We start from the raw sequence: 18,150 nt of genomic DNA, 5'->3' as shown, positions 1-18,150 counted from the left end.
TTCCTCTGTTTGCCCGTTGTCTCTGGGGGGAGTTCAAGGACAATTAGGACCCACCCCCTCCACCCTGCTCCAATTCAATCCTTCGCTTCGGTTTGTGGTTCTTTTTTGCTGGCCATGGCCATGACGTTTTATCAAAAAACGCTAAAATGCGTCGCAGCCCGAAAGTAGGCAACGTTTTTCAGGGGTGGGGCATTTGTTCAGTGCCAAAAATAAAAACCAAATGAATGACGCATATTACATGAAACGCTCGCTATAAATGGCCAAAATGAGGCTGCAGCCCCAAAGCTGTCGGGGGCGTGGCATAAACAAGCCAGCTCGTTTGCTGCGGAAATGCAGCTGGCAGAGGAATAAAGATGGCCAACGGAATGGGAGGAAGACCAGTGAAATGCGCAGCTAATTGCGTACTCAAAGGATGGGAAAAGGGGAGGAAGGGTTGGTATTCCATTAGTACTTGGTAAAAGAAGGAAAAACCAACAAAAAAGTCTGCTAAGTATACAAAGTACAATGCACATATAGAGTTCCCAAATTCGTGTAGATAGCAAGAGTTGCATTAAAAATATGTATTAAAGAGCATTAAATCATAATAATTTAGGTATGTGAAACCAAAATGAATTAAAATTAAAGCAAAATATATAAATATGTAAGTCGGGTCAAAAATATAAAAAAAGAATATTTTCCTTGTTATATACATTGTATTTATAATTAAAACCCGGTTTCTGAGTTGAATAACAGAAAAATAAAATAACTTCAGAAAAAGTCAGTCTTAAATGGGGCACTTAATTTTTATAATGTATTATTTCCGGGAATTTTTTAGCAAATTAAAAAGACAACTGAAAGGTGGTTGATAATTCGTTTTACCCAAATTACAGGGGTTACAACATCAATAAACCATTTGTAAACTTCTCTGTTATTCAATACATAATTTTTAATACATCAAAATTTCGAATTGGTAGCTAAAAAGTGATTTTGCAAAATCTTTCTGAGTAAGATTTGTAATTATATTAAATTTATACTCCCTTAAAGTTTTTACATTATTGATCGTATAATGGAAACGTGTCGATATAGGCAAATTTATTTCTTTGAATATGGTACCAAATAAAAAATGTTACAAAGGGGAACAAAAGATATTTTTGCATAAATTTAACTAATAATAATATAATTTTGTGACTAACCTGAATATCAATTTAACTAAATTAAAGTCTTTTAACGGTTTCACTACATTGTGTTTAAAGCTTAACTTTATTAGGGGATGTGAAGTGATGAACATCGATTTAAAAATAATAAAACTGCGGTGCATCTAAATATCGATTAAAGTCAATGAAAGCCTTTGAATATTTTCACAACATTGTGTTTAAAGTTTAACTTTTCTAAAGAATGTAAAATAACGAACATTATCTGTTTGTGACTCTTCATCAATTAAATTTCCATTTCCTTTCCTGTCGTCAGTTGCCATCCGGCTGTTTCAGATAAAGCGCAGAAAGAGCGACTTTCGGTACTTAAATGAAATTAATAAACTCATCCGAAAGCGGGGAAATTGTCTGGCCATTAAGCGTTGCAACAAGCCATCAGCCATCCACTGGAGCACGAACATTTTGGGCCAACAAAAGGGAGCAAGTTTTTACTTTCGGGTGAGCTCCACCCCCCTCACCGCACACCCTCTGCTACTGACCCCTAACCAGAAACTGCAGCAGCATCAACAACACTGCCAACTGCCAACTATGTTGACGACGTCAACACAAAGTTTCAGCATCGCTGCATTTTTGCAGCTTCGGCTTTGTGTGTTGTTGAGCCCGCTTGTTGCATGTTGCAATGTGTCAGCAGCACAGCCCCTTAACTCCTGCCTGCGTTTGACAAACGCCGCCATTGACGTCATCGGAGTTAACCCTTAGTCGCGCAGGTGGTGGCGTGGGCGGGCTCAGGCTCAGTCAAAGCTGCAAAAATGCTTTTGTGGCTTAACCCGCCTCGTCCGAGTGCAGCAATCGAAGCGTGCCAGGGACACGAGGCGCGTTCTGGCCCTTAAGCCCCTTTTGCAGCCCATATTAGTCTCCCAGTCGGTGGTAATACCATTCCGCATAGGCACTCCTGTGGAATTTTCCGATTTATCTCGAAAAACAGCTATTATTAAAAGCGATCAACTAGTGAAGCAGGCCTGCAATTTAGATATTAACACTAAACAGGTTTAGGCCACAAAGCGTTTCGCTTAGGTACATTTATAGAAAAAGTTTTACCATTTCCAAAAGAACTGCAAGTATTTTTGTTCTTATTTCCATTTATGCAACAACGTTAAAATAATAAACAAAATTGGCTGAGTTATTTCTTTACGCTTGTCTTTACTTAAACAGTTGAAAACTTTATGTTTGCGGTGTTCAATAATATGTTCTTTATTTTACTTTTCCTATATATTACCCTTTTTGGTATTTTTTGTATTTTCTTATGACACATTAGCAGAAGCACACTAAAACATTTAAGCAACTGTTTTTTTGCGGTAATGTTATTTATTCATATTCATAGACTACAATTTTTTTTAATATTTAAGCAACACAATTACTGAATTTAAATAATAAATGAACTCTCAATGACACTGATAATCTTTTAAACGAAATTATGCAGCTTAATGAACATACTTTCAACAGAATATTCAGTTAAAACCGGAATCGCACCTACACAAAGACCTCCGATCTGTTAATTTTCTCTACTCTTTCCATGTTCTATCCTCGCCTGCCACTGGCCAAAAGAAATTTCAAATGATTGCACACTCGGATACAGATACAATGCACTCGATTATGTCATCGCATCACGGGCAGCAACAGCTGTGAGCGGCAGACGCAATTGCATCTCTCGGCCTGGTCGGGCAATTATCGGTGAAATTAGTCGTGGCCAACGCATGACTAGGAGGAAAGCGAAATGGTCCTCCATCCGCCGGCCACTTCCTCCACTTGGATCTAATGTGGATGGCCGGAGAGCCGAAGGATAGTGCACTTAGTGCCAGGGTCCCAAAAACAAACCGAATTCGGCCACAAAAATTAATTTCCCCTACGGAGGAGGCGGTCGGCAGTGGGAGGAGGGACAAGAAGTCATTTGCGTCAACCATCCATCCTGGCAGCTGACAGCAAATTCAATTTGTAAATTTTCATCTCATTGTTGCTCTTTGCCGGCTGCGAAGTGGGACGCCTGGTCAAAATGGTTGCAGCTGTTGGCCACATCACAGCATCAAAGGCATCGCCAGCAGAGATACATGCAAAGTGCCCCAGCCTGGGCAACAACTCGGTTTCAATTAAATGAAATTTAATTCAAATTAGTCCATTAATTGGACATACTTTGCGAGAGACGAATATCCGCCGGGAAGTAATATTAAATTATGATACTGTTCTATCAGTTGATTCCGGATTAGCTCGTCTTTCTTACGGCTTTAGATGGAAGAAAATATATTATTTGCGTTTTTTGTTCGCACTTTTCGTTTAACAAACTGACCTTGTAACAAATATTCGCAAATTGCACCAACAACTACAACTATAGCTGCATTAAACAACAACAAAGCCAAAAGTTGCACAAAAAAAAATAACCACACGACATGGCAGAGTGTAGATACAAATGTATCTACACCATGCAGCTGTATTTGTATCTTTGCGATTGTCTAGCTGGCGCTTATGCACTGAAAGAAAAATCGCTATAAAATGATGATACAATTTTGTGATTTTTAATAGCAATTAAAATCCACATTTTAATAAAGTACAAAACAGCATCAAATAAAAGGATTTTTTTTAATTCTTTAAACGTAGGCATTAATTACTAGATACACTTACTCAGCGATCAAGCCTAATAAACCTTATTTCTTTTAGAATTAAATTTAGATTTTGTGCGTCATTATTGTTTAGGTGTCAAATGGCATAATTGTTCCATTTAAACAGATGTAGAATATATCTCGTTCTAAAACTATTCCCATCTCAAAAAAAGACAGATATTCTCTGTGTATCTTGTGTGCTCGACAGGCGCTAGTTTTAATGCTTACATAAAGTGGCGTGCACAAAAATACGAGTGTATACTTACCGAACAGAACCTGAACGGAGTCAAGACCGAAACAAACTCCGAGGCAGGGGCGATCCCAGAGGGGGAGGATGATGGCGTGCCCAAGTCGGGGACTCAGATTCGCATTATTGCCTCCAGTTCAGACGGCAGACACGGGCATATATCTTAGCACGAGTCGCGTTTGATTGTTTGATTGAAATCCATGACAGTTTGAGAACTGCCTCCTCCACCAGCGGCAGATTCATCGTGGGGGCAATTTCGCGAATAATTTGGTTCAAGGTGCTCCCGAATGGGAGCAGATATCAGAAGCAAACAAAACGAAATCTAATAATAATTGCCATTGGATCGATGGGGCAAATTAAAGTTTTATTATGGGAAAATTTCCATTTTTATTCGGGTGGTAACCAGACAAATGAAGCGGCTCAAAATACCGAAAGAAGAGCTCTCTTCAATTCCAACCGAATTGAACTCTCGCCAGTCATTCACCCACCCGGCGTATGGGTAATTTGTCTCAATTATTGAGTATACGCAATAATTTGCATTGCAGCCATCAAAGAGATATGCACCAGTTATGGCACACAGAAGACAAAACAAAAAAATAAATGATGACCGAGCGGTGGAATGTGCAGCAGGGAAGCCCTTCTCAGAACTGTGTAACTCGACACGACATCACAGCCGGAGGTCGCCGCTTTTCATATTGTATTTCCCTCTTGCTGACCTTTTCGCTTTTTCTTTTCATTTCCCTTTACCTTTCCCGCTCTTGCCCTTTCCCCAAACTCTTTTTAAAGTGCAGTTCCGATGGGAACACAATCCCAGCTCAGATGCATCTTTACGACTTGTTCGGGCAGCCAGAAATTCGTTATTAAGTGGTCGACACTTGAGTGCCATTTCAAGCGGGTCACAGTGGGCACTCGCCGGCGGCTACCGAGCCAATCTCTACGGCCTGGCCGAAATCCATTACCCAGAACAGATAAGTCGTCTTGATTGGACTGCAGCTAATCAAGAGTTGGCTCGATTAGAGCTATCAATGGAAGACGGAAATTTCAGGTGTATCACAGAAAAGAAGGGAAGTCCGGAGCGACAGCTGCAAAATAAGTTAAGTGAGGGCGTGCCAGGCTATCGGGCATTCAAATTGGTCACTAAGGTGTCTTTCAAAATATTTTTAGACACAACTGACAGTTTCATTCTGCCCTCACCTTTAGTTATTACCCGCCCATTGTTAGCTGTCATTTGCCTAAAGTAATTTCCATTAGCAATTCACACTTCCAATTTGGACTGACCACAAATAAATACTCAACTTTTTACGCTCGCAAGAGGGGTTTTTGGGGGGGCGGTGGGGAAATAACCCATTCATAAAGCATTTCCCCCGCAATTTAAATTTTTGATTTCTGTACAGAACAGAGCAAATTCATTTGCCGCACAATTTGATGTACGATTAAATTTTATTATTTCTATTTTTATGTGGCGCAGTAACACAACGCAGACCCAAACGAACTAGCTGCCGTTCCGTAATTACGAGCAATTTGTATTCACTTAGCATATGAGCACAATGGACACGCAGATTAGATTGTTTATAGAGTGGGACGGAATCAGAGCTGGAATCGTTCTGTGGGTGGGCATCTCAATGCAAACATTCTTGTCATCCGCAGAGATGTTTGACAACATGCCCACTGTGCGTGCCAGCACACACACACGCACACAGTCACAAAAAAAACAACAACTCAAATCTGAACAATATAAAAAATTTGTGATATATATCTATAGATATGAGTACTCATACAGTCGTACACGTCTTTCAAGCCAACGTGAGCGTCATATTAATTTATGAGCACCAAAAATATGCCAAAAGTCCAGACAAAAATTGAGTAAGTACAAAAAAGATAAAAAAAAAAATTAACAAAAAAATGAGGGGACAAAAAACAACGAGTCGTCATCGTAAATTTGTTCACAAAGCAAGTGTAAATGTATCTGGCAAATGCGAGAATGCGTATCTGTAAGTCTGAGCTCAACGCATTGTCGCCATTTTTGGCGAGTTGCAAGTTACGCATTTGAGTGTTGAAATAGTCGTATATTTCGCCTGCGTTTTTATGTCACTGCCCACAGAATTCAGCATTTGAAATATCAAAAGTTTAGACACTCTCGATTTGGATTCCAAGTGGCAGCGAGGAGTTTGCACTCAAGTGGGCGTTTGTTTGCTTGGAATGTGGCAGACCCAGAGTCTTTCGGAAAATGCAACGGACTTTGGCTTTCAATTCGGCTACACCAAGTTAGATATACAATCGCTTTCCAAAAAGTGCCTGGATTAATGAAACTAGAGCAAGCTATCTACACAGTTTCAGATAAACACACAAAGACGGTCACGTAATAAACAAATAAGTACAGAACGAAATGTGGCGAACTCTCGAGGAAAATTTTACCAAAATAAAGATTAAGAAAATAAAGAAAATATCATTCACTCGAATTCAAATAATACATTTTAAATAGCTAAATACTGTAATTATAAACATTCCAGTTATTTAAAAATATAATTTTAGAGGTCCATTAAAAATAATTTTATTGTGTTTATACACAATTTAATAATTCCTAGAAAAATCACACCGAGTTAAAAATACCATATCTACCACAAATTTTAGAAATAATATAGTATATCCGATGTTATCTTCAAAAATAATATTTTTTAAAATTATTATAGAAGTTTCTTTATACTATTCACAAATAGTGGTTTGTGATTTTCTATATCGAGCTTGCTCAATGTTGTTTTGCTTTGGACTTTTTAAGCGATTCTTAACGGCAGTAGACGGCGCTCCATTTAATCTAATCTTAAGCAAATAAATGGCATCATACACAAGCACACTCACAGGCATATATATATTATATATTCCGTCTAAGATATGATTGTTTGTTGTGGGCGTCGCTGGGAAGCTTTGCTGCTCGGATTTCGAATTGCGAGCGTTGAAAGTATTAAACTTATTTCACAGCTGCTGGTGACTGATTGACTTTTAATTGGGAATAATCACAAATTGATGGTATCTATCGATAAACACATATGGATTTAATTACGACCATTAAACCTTTTGACATTTGCTGGTATGTTTGTGCTGGTCAAATACAAAGAGGCAAATATAAATTCAGTAGTTGGCCCTGAATGAAATTTCTCCGCCCACACACCGGATTTGTTTTGAGCCGGTAAAGCCGTGACTGTGGCTGTGGTCCTTCAGTCACTTTTACCACATTTCAATTTCCGTTTTTTGTTTTACGGCTGAAAGCATCAATTTTCGTTTTATTGATTTCGATTTTTATTGTCAACAACAACAACAGCAGCAGCAGCGGCAACGAAAGTGGAATTGGAAATGCAAATGGCAGCCGAATTACAGCAACAACGACAACAACAACACTCGAACAGAGGGCAAAACAAAAAGCACTCAATCCCACACACTCGAATGAAAAACTTTTTGCGAAACAAAAAGAAATTTACGAATAAATCCAATTAACGCCTTGGGGTTCTCGGTTTTGATCCGGACTAAGATGCGTGTGGTTCTAGTCTGTGCTGATACCAATTTTCGGCTGTTTTCCTACCAAACCAAATGGTTCACCTCATTTCCTCGTCACTTTTCTTTTCGTTTCATTTGCATATTCGTTTCATTTGCTGCGCATTTTCACCCCCCAGAAACGGAAATGTTTGTCTCCCAACCTTCCCCCGTTTTTTTTCCCACAGTTTGCAGCCCATTCATTCGGCGGGCGAAGCGACCTTCCCACCCACCAAAACAGGCACCCTGTCGCGTTTGAAATGCCGCCCCAGGGGGAGTGATACTTTTGGGGCAGATTAGCGCAGCTGCCAAGCGCCAGCAGCGACGCCTACTGTTGCTGTTGTTGCTCGGCGAGAGATATGCAAATTTCGGATGTGCTTATTATCCGGCTATGGCCATTAGATAGCTCTCGAGCTGATAAATTGCAGTCAAACGGAGAAATAACGCTTTTCCCTGGGAATAATCAAAAAGAAACAGAGAGTTTTTGGGGTCCTTTGGAGCATTTTTCTTTTTGGAGCACGATCAATAAAGTTGGTGGAGATTTGGGGGCCATTCATTGTTCGATTTTATGACTGAGCTTATAATTTCTTGCTTTTCTGTTTGAGCATATTAAGCATACGCCATGTTGTGCCCCATAAAATGTGGTAGCCATAAATAATTGCAGCTTTATATTTATGTTTGTCATGTGATGTGGGCAAGGAAGAAACATCTTGTGGTTAGGAAAAACACTGAAAACCGTAAAATATACCGACCATTTAATTAATATTTATATTTGTTTCATTATGCTTTCCGGAATAATTAACATAAAATGAAATGGCAAAAAGTGAAGTGACACAAAATGTATAAATCGATTCAAGCAATATTATAATAAATACGTGATGCTATAATAAATTTATCTAAACATGCTTTGAACACTTGATAAGTTTCCAAAGAGGAATTTTGTAAGACTAAACAATAAAACGTTTCCTAAGCAATTGTGGCTATGTTATGGTAAATGAGAAATAAATAAAAACAAATTTTCATTTACTTGTTAATTATCTTTTTCTTTATTTAAACACTTGTTAAATAAAGTGTGCACATTTTTCCTATCTCTCTTAATCGTCCAGTTTGCGCTAATGTATTATGTTTCATATGTGGACACAAAGGGGCTAACAACTGTCTGCTGGTCAAGGATTTCGAGGTGTGTCCTTTGGCTTTGGCTGATAGCTAAGTGAAAGGCTGCCAGTTGAGGGGTGCGAAATAGTGGGAAATGGAGCCACATTACGCATACGCCACGGGTTACCAAGCGAAGCATATTGATACGCCATTTTTCCCATTTTACAGTGCAATCGCATCAGAATAATTGACTTAATTAAGTATGCCAATGCTGGGGACTCCTCCCCACCAAACGTTCATTGATTTATCGCCACTCAACCCCAAGCCCCCTCGCAGCCCACGCACATTTGGACTGCCATTTTTCATCCTGACACCTCCACACCCACCTGTGCGTAAATCGAATAAAATTGCAGGCGGCCAAAGTTGAGCTTTCGCTTCATTTGTTAGCCAAGTTCTCGGCACGGAAAATTGAAGCAGCTGCGGATGTGGACGTAGAAGTGGATGCAGAATCCGAAGTCGAAGACCACTGAAGCGGAATGGAGGCTTGCCGGAAGGTCGAAAAAAGCGCAGCCCAAGGCAGGCTTAACCTTAAACCACCAAAACCCAGTCCACTCAACCATTCAAGCCCGAATAGTAATCGAGTGGCTCACCCTTCGCCACCCGCTTGCGAAAGGGCTCGGTTCAGTTAGCCCAGTTAGCTGCCGGGCTAACAGCTTTCGAGTCGGCTGTGTGTAATTAGCAAACTTTGCCCAGTTTGACTCTGAACGCTGTGAAAAGTTATTAAAATTCGCTCTTAATGTAAGCAAACTTCGAGCATATTGATTAAGGGCCATGAATGGGTTTAATCTGCAAAACTAATTCCCAGAGGGTTTCATGCAGGATGATGTAAAGTGAATCTAATCAATGGACGTTGCCAGACATAAAATCAAACTTTTTAGTTGGTATAAGGGGGTTGTTAAAATATTCAAGAGGCGTTTTTTTGTACGCATTCCAAGTACAGACATTCTTTTTACATCAGAGTAATGTTTTTATTAAAACCAAGAGTATTTTGGCATACAAATATTTATTAATTTTAAATTTATTAAACAAATTTAAAAAATATAATATTATTTTTGTTTTAAAGAAACCACAAATGTAGTAAATTTGAAGTACACGAGTCTAGGGAAATTATTTATTGTGTATGGCTCCATTGTACATTTTTTTTCTTTCGATAACCCTAAATTTTGTGTCAAGTTTTGCATGGAATTACCCAAGGGAAACTATTTCACTAATTAGAGTACAAAGGTGAGGGAGATAAGGGAAACCTACTTTTGCCGATTCAATTAATCTTCAATAACAACATGCCTAATTGCAAATATATTGTTGCTATTTCGTTCAAGTTTTTTATTTGTTTTGATTTTACTGTGGTTTTTTTACCCAAGGTTAAATTTTAAGCTTCACTAAGCCTAGGCTAAGGAGGTCAAAACAATTTTTTGATTCCTTATAGTATTTAATTATACAAAAGCGAATCTGTACACTGGTAGTATTGTTATCGTACAGTAGTATTAATGAAATGTTATATATAGTTTAAAACAAAAGTTTTAATTGATGAGTATACTCATTTATAAATGATTTAGCTATATTAAACAACTATATGTAACAAAAGTTTTCTCTTTATACATATAATAGTCCAGACCTAGTTTTCTGATTTATGGTAAATATCAAATTGTTATATGCCAACATTTACCACACTATATACAACACATCGATTTAATTCAAAATTCACAAAGAGAATAAGTAGTAAAAAGTGAATATTTATGTTCATAATTGGTGTGTTATTAGCTTGGCCTAGCTGAAAGAGAAATCGTAAACAAATTGAATTTCTGGCCGAAGATTTCGCACTAGAATGTTTGATTATCAGGCTCTCCTCATCCCAACACACATGTATATCAATTGATGCTTGCGTATTTTTAATATGGTCTATTTTTGTGTTTTCTTTTTTCTCTGCTACTTTATTTATTTTCTACGCATATTTTGATGCCATTGACGCGTGCGGAGTGGCATGTTAATATTGTTATTCCTCCTCCTTTTTGTTGCTGCTGTCACTGCTGTTGACGCTGTCAATTTTAGTGGCTTTCATGCGGTTCAATGGGTTTAAACCGTCTGACGTATGCAAATGCAATCGGAGGATGAGTGACTGGGGGTGGCGGCTTCCGTTTAATGGGATATATACATAAGTGAAGTGCTGAAACCCATGGGCAGGGCCATCCATCTGAACCAATTTAAAGCCACGCGCCGCCATTGCCAATCAGTCTGGGAATCTGTTCAACTTCATCGGTCGGCTAATTAACGGACATTCGGAACATGTTTCCCCGGCAATTGAACAAACGCCATGAGCTCATCCGCACAACGAACAAAAAAAAACACACGCCGAAGTGAAGACGCATTCCGAGGTAACACAAATCCGAGTTGCTCAATTAAACCAAAGCAGCGAAGCCGAGCAAATCAAATTAGGGGCAAACACGTTTACTGGTTTTTCGCTCTCCACTCCGCGATCTCGGCCCACCGTAATTATGGCGACATCCAACGGGGCGGGAAAAGGGGGGGGTGGTTCCACTTTGAACACTCATACGACGTGTGTGCCGGGCGTTTATCTCAATTTGCGAAATACGCAGATACAATTAGATATAGGCCCACAGATATACAGACAATGAGTGGGCCTATCGGCGCAACCAGTCGCGTGTTAACATCGCTTCTAATTAAGCGCGATATCGCAGCTGAAAGTGCTGAAGATAGATTCTCACAATGTGTCACTGCCTTGCTTTTCCATAAGGTTAATGTACCCCAAATCAATTTTATACTTTCTAATGCCCTTATCCTCGATTCCTGACCACAATTTACCTTCTCGACTTGATTGACCTTTTGATTGGACCAAAACAATAGCAAGTTATCCGCCTCGCCTGTCATATTCTCCCATTAAAATCGATCCAAGACCGGGCCCAAATCGTTTGGATTCCTCGGCTATTGGCCCGACGGAGAGCAAACAATTGTAAATTGCTGTACGACATTTGTCTGCTTTCGCTTTGCTTATTGCTATTGCTTTCGGCCACGTTCCTTAATTACTCGGTTATTGCCTACCTGGCCAAACCCCCCCTCCCCTTCGCTTCAGCTCTCCGCAAATAATTATTTGCATTAACATTAACGTTGAGCATGATTCAGCACTTAGCTGAAACCACAAAACCGTCTGATGGCCTGTGTCCACAGATAAACCCTGCCAACTATAAAGAACCTTAAGGATGGGTGGTAATTTTACCATCAATTGATGGATGGATGGATGCATGGTAATACTTTTGACCCCCTCAATAACCCACTGCAAACTATTGAAAACAACATTCGAAACCGCAGGCACTTAATAAAATAATTCCAATAAAGCGAAATCAAATTGACAAAACATTTGCAGTCGAAAAAATGACGATAATATTTACATCGTTTACCGCAAAATGTAATCAGCGAAAAATATTTTCATTTTCCCCTTTAACTAATATGTAAATGAATTAAAATTTGTTTTATTATTTAATGGCACTCGATTGGATGGAAATATATGTGTGGCATAACAGCCAAAAGCCAATGCCACAAATGCCGTAACACTTCATATAACCCACACGAATTCACAGATTCCCCTTGGTCCCTCGCATTTTGACTGACACGACGCCCCCGCGCTAAAATCGGAGCAAAATAAACACACGTGTGAATATGAATTGAATGGCTGGCCAAGAGATGCGCTGCAGATACAGATACACATACAGACGCAGGTACAAAGGCACAGATATACACACAATCAGTTGAGATGGTTCCTACAGATACAGATGGATGCGGGAAAATCAACGCAAAATTGACGTAATTGTCACAAATTTTGACTACTGTACTGGTGTAAGTGAGTGTGGGAAGATTTGGGACGCCGAACGAATTGCTTCCATGACAGGGGAAACCCCGTATATGAACTGCAAATATTAATGGGGTAGCTCACAAATCTTGGTCCATTTTAGGAAAGCTTCTCTTTCCAAAAACTTTCCGGCATTTACTTCTTTTTTTTTTGTTTTTCTCACTTGACGCAGGCGCACTGCCCCAAAAATATTTCGGCTGAATGATTGAGTATCCAACTGACAGACTGGCAACAAGTTCTGTCCATCAATTAGTAGCCACATTAATGCCCCACACAGATACACACAGATAAAAATTAACAAAATATATACCGAAACTAAAGAAATGAATCTTGAGACCACGAGTCTAAGCTAAAGTATATAAATACATATACGAGCTCTAATCAGTGTTCAGCCGTTTTGATCGAATCTTTCGGAATATTTTGGCTTAAGAAAAATAACATCATAAAAAAAATTAGCAGTACACTAAAATTTAAAATTATTTCTTTTATAAATGTGCTAAAAATAGAACTAAATAAAAAAAACAATAGGCACACCCACACGAAGCTAAGAGAAACTAACTCTTTAATAAAACTGGGGCTATAAAAAATCTGAATTGCAAAGTACATTCGTAATAAAACTTAATTAAATTTGATCTAATAAATATAGACTAACAAAGTGAAATTAAAACAACGGCCAAATTAATTGCAACTTCACTGATTTAATAATAGAAATAGAATGTGTAATTCAAAATAAATTATCACACTAATTTCATTTCGTGAGATACTTGAAAGCTTTTTTCTGCCTCAATTACCTGAGCCCCTGCTGATTCGCTAGGTATAGAATGTTTTTACTTTCCATTGTCCATTGTTTGTTTACCCCCTTGGTTTCTAATTTGTTAATAACGTTTGGTCAATAAAATTCCAGTTTATGGAACTGATAATACAATTATGTGGAACCGCTAAAACAAACGGTTCGAAGTATATCTATACACAGGAATAAGTAATGGGTATATAAGTCCCTGATCTTTTGAGTTTGTATAAAAGTCGTATTTTTTCAGTAAATTTCGGACTTAATTTTTTTAATTTATTTCTTTGTCCTCAACATTTTCTAGCCTCTCGATATTTATACGCTATGCTTTTTTATATAAATAAACAAAAATGTTTAGGAGAAATATTCTAGACGAAATATGCGGTTGATTTTATATTTTTCGCTGATATACAGAAAGTATTTTAAGCTGATTTTCTTGACTTTTATTTAGCATTTTATGAGTAATTTTATGTGTATATGCCGTACATGTTCGTCTGGACTAATGTGCTGGCTATTACTCATAGGGAATTAGCAGGAAACATCTCTAATGAACAAAAGATACTTGAATCTATATCTAGATCAAGGCACTCGGAGAACATTTTTCGCATCAGCTGCTAAGTCACTTTGGATGAATTTGCATATTATGAAAATTACTCATTTGTACTTAACAACTTCTCGACCGCGCTTTTGTTCATTTCTCCTGCTCCAGTTCATTTCGCTTCCCCCGACGACGTTTCATCCAATTACCAGTAAATTCACTGAAATAATTGCACATATTCGAATGCGAGGGGTCTGGACCGTTGCATTCGAATGGCTCGTAAAAGTTACGTCGAATGCACTCACAATCGCCGCCCGGAAAATCGTTGGGGAGGGGGGGTCGGATTTCGGGTTGGGTGGGTGGTGGTGTCACTTTGTGTGTGCAGCCAGTCGGAAAATGAATTCAAAACTCGGGCTGACTCAGCTGCAACCAAAACGGGTCCAGACCGGCATTCAGCAACGAATTCTCCCGCAGCGAGCAAGAGAATTCCCTGGTGTTTATCAATATCCAATGCTAACAATGCCCTGGAAATAATTAACTAAAATTATTCACCTGCTGTCTGTGTACACTACGAAAATTCTTAAATGAAATACAATTGTTTGAAATTAATACATTGAATTTAGTGATATAAAATAGTCATATATAGCACAATTAAACCTAAATGATAAAAACTTTCCCCAAATTTTTGTAGCACAATGATTACAAAATATAAGTATAGCACCGGTGATACATATAATAAATATTATAAAATACTTTTCTTTATTTGTGGGGAACATTTTAGTATAATAATTTAAAAAGGAACATCTCGAATGTATACCCCAATGTTTATAGCCACCCAACCAGGATGTAGCTAACCCAAAATGTTACGAGTGCCATAAAATGTGTCGAGTGTACAGACTGCGTTCTGCCGGATGATGCAACCAGTAATCGCAGTGGAGCCAAAGTGAAGTGTAACAATTATCCACTGCCAACGGGCAACAATTTGGACGGGTTCCACTCTGATCGTTTGTGGGGGGAGTTATATGTTCAAATTGCGAGGCACATTTCGAGGGGGTTGGAAGGGGGTTGGGATTGGAAGACTAACTCAAACTGGCAACGTAACAGGCCGCAGATAAATCAATCTTTGCACACAGTTTGCTCTCTGTCACTCTCCAAAGTTTAACCCGTTGGTGCTCTATTTAAAAGTTGGCTATCCTCAACTCAGACTGATGAATAGACTTTTAATTAACGCGTGCCAGTGTCCAACCTCTGTCACCAGTTCCCGTGCCCCCAGCACCGCCTTTTCCTCTATTTTCCTGAGTGCCCTGCCCTCGGAATGTGTTTGCACAGCTGCCAGCACTTTGCGGGAATATATATTTAGTCGCATACGAATCGGGAATGGGCAGCCCAATCGCCATCGGAATGCTGTGCTCGATTTATGGCAATTTTAAGTCTGCCCATCCGAAATATAGTTTCATGATTAATATAGAATTAAAGTCTTAGAATTGCACAGATAAATTATGCGGGGCATTTCATCTGTGCGATGAAAATATTCTTGTGAATATTTCAAATATATTATTATTCTTGTATATAAATGTAGTTCTGCGAATTGTGAATTTGACTGCCAAGGGTCTTAGTATTCGCCGAGGTTTAGCACCACACTATTAATCATCGAGATTGGATTCATTTGGTTCAAAGACCTGACATCAGCAGTGTCCTTGTCTGCTTTATATCCTGATAATCGCATCTCATAAAACGTATTTTCAACTTATTTTCCAATTACCAGATCCAATTGCTTGCCACCTTTTGCTGGGCCAGCACAAATGGCAACAAAGACCAGAAACAGACAATGGCACACGAAAAAACACGTTGGCTCAGCCCAAACCAGCCCCATGCATATAGATTTCCACAACCACAATTGGTTGGCTATAACGGCGTGAGGGAGAATTGAATGGGGAGGTAACCTAATTGGTAAGACGGCGACACATTGAAAAGTGCCGTCGCTTTTCTCTCCCTTTGGTTTTTTGCAAGGCAAGCCAGAAAAACAATCCACCCATCCACTCGAGGAGGTGATAGGTGATTTACAGTGAGACCCACACAAAAGACACTTTGAGCTTTAAGCCTTGGTATAAGCGATATGAGCAGTCATACATTATTAAGTAATGAATACATCAATAAGTAATTCGATACAGTGGTAATTACAATTTGTCGGTCTTTATAATTTGATGTCAAAGGTTTCGATAATGATATTAGCCTTTAACTGGAAAACAATATTAAAGCATAACAGTCCCCTTAGTTAAATTGTTGGATTTTATTACTAATAGAACAGTGATCTCACAAAAATCTCCATATGTATTGTTACTAGCAATATTTGTTAGGCGAAAGTATCTCCGATTTTTACATTAAATTAATCAATTCAGTTTGCTGTAAAGTTACATTCCGGTTGCGTTTTTATTGGTTTCCTTGGTTGGCCGAGATTTCCATAAGACCATCCTACAAATGGAATTTTCAAGACCTGCGCTGCCAAGTGGAATTCGATTATACCTGTCTTCAACTCTTGCATCAAATTTAAGCCGAATTTCCGCAAACTTATCATCGCATTTCCCGGACCAAATTCCCATTCCCACGGGGGTTTTGAGCCGTCTATTTATAGGGAAAATTCCTCTTTGATGTCTCGCACACAAAGCCCGTTCCGATGTTCAGTTGGCCATGCCGGGAATTATTATTTTCCGTCGCTGGGCTGCATAAAGAAAATTTCCTTGCCCCAGGCACACTCGCATACTCACACACAAATCATAAAAGCTGCTTAGCTGTCCTTTCGTGCATGTCCTGGCCAACTTAAGGACAAACTTGGCGAAAGGAGCAACCGCGGAAGAAGGAGCCAAGGAGGCTAATGTGAGCGTGGCCGAAAAAGTGTTGCTATAAATAACCTTAGACATGGGGGACGTCCACTTTTGGGTTTCCTCGCTCCAACCCCACATTTTATATAAATATGCATGGTGGGCTTGCGAGAGTGTTTGGGTTACATAGCATGTACACATGCCAACTTCTGTCTGCAGCCAAAATCAAGGAAACAAAATACAAATGGTCTTTTCTTTTTTTTTTTTATTTTCCGTTCGCTTTTGCCCTGAAATGTGTAATATAAAGGCATAAGCCGACGGCAAGTGTGTCATAGGTGTACGTGTATGTGGTGGAAAATCGGAAGCAGAGGAAAAACGAAACAAACCAAAAAATTATGCAGAACTTTTTGACAGTCCGCAGTCCTTTTCAGTTTTCTTATTTGCTGTTTCCTTTGTTCTTGTTGGTTGAAAGTTGTTTTTCGGCTCTGAAACTTTTGCAATACGGAACAAGCAGGCAAACTTAAATTGATACGTATAAACTGGCATGTGCATATCAGTAAAGTAATATGCAAATTAAAACTTTGAGTGCTATTTAAATTTATTTTTCTTCTACCTTGGAAAAACTGGGTTTAAAAATAGTTCGTTTTTTAATGTCAAATATTCAAAGTGTTTATTTAAAATTTACCAAAAAAAATGTTTGTTATTCCAAAAGAAAATTTTTGTTATTTGCAATTATAATAAAATAAATTGATTTAAAGTTTAAACGATGATCAAAAGAAGTTTTCATGTGTGGAGTCCGGATTATTTTTAAGTCCAACCAAACCTATAAGCTCATTGTACCAATTCAATAACTTAAAATATTGGTTTGGTATTTGCACCAAATATAATCTAATATAACATACATACTTTCTACACAAATATCTTTATACGGCAGCTGGGATCTAAGGATTTTGCAGGCTTGACAAAACCTCATGCAATTGAAGTGGGGAATAATAAAGAATTGGCAACGCAGATGTTTTTTATTTTAGAATTTGCTCATGAAATTCCATTGACACACATACTTGTAACGGACATCTGTTGGTAATGACAATATCCAATTTTTCTTTGAAGCCTCCTGCTGAAATCCCCCATTTTCCCAAAGAAAATCTTTGGGAATCTCCATCAAGCTGCTTCAATAAGAACGCCCACATTTTGTGTTTTTATTTTTTTAAGGATTTCAAATTCATTTTATTGGTTTTTTTGTTTGTTTGTTTCTTTTCCTTTGTGTTTTCTTGTTTCTCTTCCTCTCCTCTTTAAATCATCATTTTACTTATAATTCTTTTACTTTTTCGCAAATTTGTTTTTTATTGTATGCTTGTTGTTGTGTTTGTTTGGTTGTTTTTGTTTGTTGTTTTTTTTTTAAGATTTTTATCTTATTTGTTGGTTTTTAAATATAT

The sequence above is a fragment of the Drosophila rhopaloa genome, unplaced genomic scaffold (genome assembly GCF_018152115.1).
Source record: "Drosophila rhopaloa isolate 14029-0021.01 unplaced genomic scaffold, ASM1815211v1 contig_2, whole genome shotgun sequence".
NCBI lineage: Eukaryota > Metazoa > Arthropoda > Insecta > Diptera > Drosophilidae > Drosophila > Drosophila rhopaloa.
This window is presented reverse-complemented; position numbering follows the sequence as displayed.